Source organism: Fukomys damarensis, unplaced genomic scaffold (assembly GCF_012274545.1).
Source record: "Fukomys damarensis isolate Sample0158 unplaced genomic scaffold, DMR_v1.0_HiC HiC_scaffold_12, whole genome shotgun sequence".
NCBI classification, from domain to species: Eukaryota; Metazoa; Chordata; class Mammalia; order Rodentia; family Bathyergidae; genus Fukomys; species Fukomys damarensis.
Window position 1 is genome coordinate 14,790,959 of NW_022900924.1, and position 1,561 is coordinate 14,792,519.

Consider the following 1,561-nt stretch of genomic DNA (forward strand, 5'->3'; position numbering starts at 1 on the left):
GTGTGTGTGTGTGTGTGTGTGTGTGTGTGTGTGTTTACTGGGGATTGAACCCAGGGCTTTCACACTGAGCTGCAACCCAACCCTCTCTTTATTCTTTATTCTGAGGCAGAGTTTGGCTAAGTCACTAGGTTGCCCAAGCTGGTTTCAGACTTGAGATCCTCCTGCCTCAGCCTCCCAGAATGCTTGGATTACAGGTGTGTACCGCTACACCTGGCAACCTTGGCAGTTTTAAGGAGCACTGGTCAGGTCTTGGAGGATGTCCCTCCATCAAGGTCGGTCTACTGTTTTCTCACCGTGAGACTGGGGTTGTGGGTTGGAAAGACACTCACAGACATGAAAGTGGCGTTTCTCACACATCCAGTAGAGGTGCCTGCCGTCCCCGGGGGCCTCAGCCCTGCCTGCCTGGCCGAGGGAACATGGGCATCTTCTCCATTGTGAAGTCCTCTCTTTCCTCACTGTCAGACCATGGTCTTTGCAGGGAGGTCATGGTGCAACCCACACTGAAGGTTGGGGATCTGTAGCATACTCTGGGTACCAGGAACGGAACTCAGGATCCTGCGTGCTTGCAAGGCAGGTGTGGTGCCACTGAGCTAAATCGCCGGCCCTTAGCTCCAGAGTCTGAGTGAGGAGGGTGATCCCCGGTTCCTGGCTGGAGCAGCTGGGGGGGCATTGGTCACGTCCACTGGGACAGAGAGCATCGCTACACGGCAGGAACCCAGGGTTCCTATGGATTCCTGCCTGCATCTCCTGTGGATCCTCTCAGAATAGCTCTCACCACGGTCCATCCCTGGGGCTCATCTGGGGACAAAGCCTGACCTCGAGCTCAGCTAGTGGTGAAAGCCACTGTGAGGGGCTGGCCTGGACCTCCCTGGCTCTTTCAGTCCCTGCGTGGTCAGAGAAGCCTCGATCTGAATGCTCATTGATGCACAGGAGCCGGTGGCCCTCGGACACCATCCTTCCTGGACAAGTGGCGGCCACATCTCCCACCCCTGTGCTGGGATGTGGGGTCCATAAACAGCCGTTTTCCTTCCGTACCTTTAAAACACCTTGTGCTTCGTAAGCGTCTTTGGGGAAGGCTATATTTAAGTGAACATTTTAATAAAGGCAGTTCATGAAAATAATTAAAGTCTCTGAAGCCGAGGCTGGCTGAGCAGTCCTGGGATGCCCCCTTCTTAGAGGCTGACACCTGGGAGCCGCTGGTAAAACCCACTCCAGCCCATCCGAACGGGGTCATGGGGTGCAAAAACAACCCCACCTTGTCATGTAACTGTAGATGTAGTGAGCCATAAAAATATCTGTTGAATATACGAATGAAACACAGTGACCCTACGCCATCTCCAGGACTAAGGGTACATTTTTAAAAATTTGAATCGACACCTAGTAAGTGCACTTATTTATGGGGTACCATGAGACGTTTCAATGCTTTGTGAGTGCGTTACCATCAGGTCGGGGTACCTGGCATTTAGTGTGTGTGTGTGTGTGTGTGTGTGTGTGTGTGTGAGAGAGAGAGAGAAGGAGAGAGAGAGAGAGAGAGAGAGAGAGAGAGAGAGAGAGAGAGAGA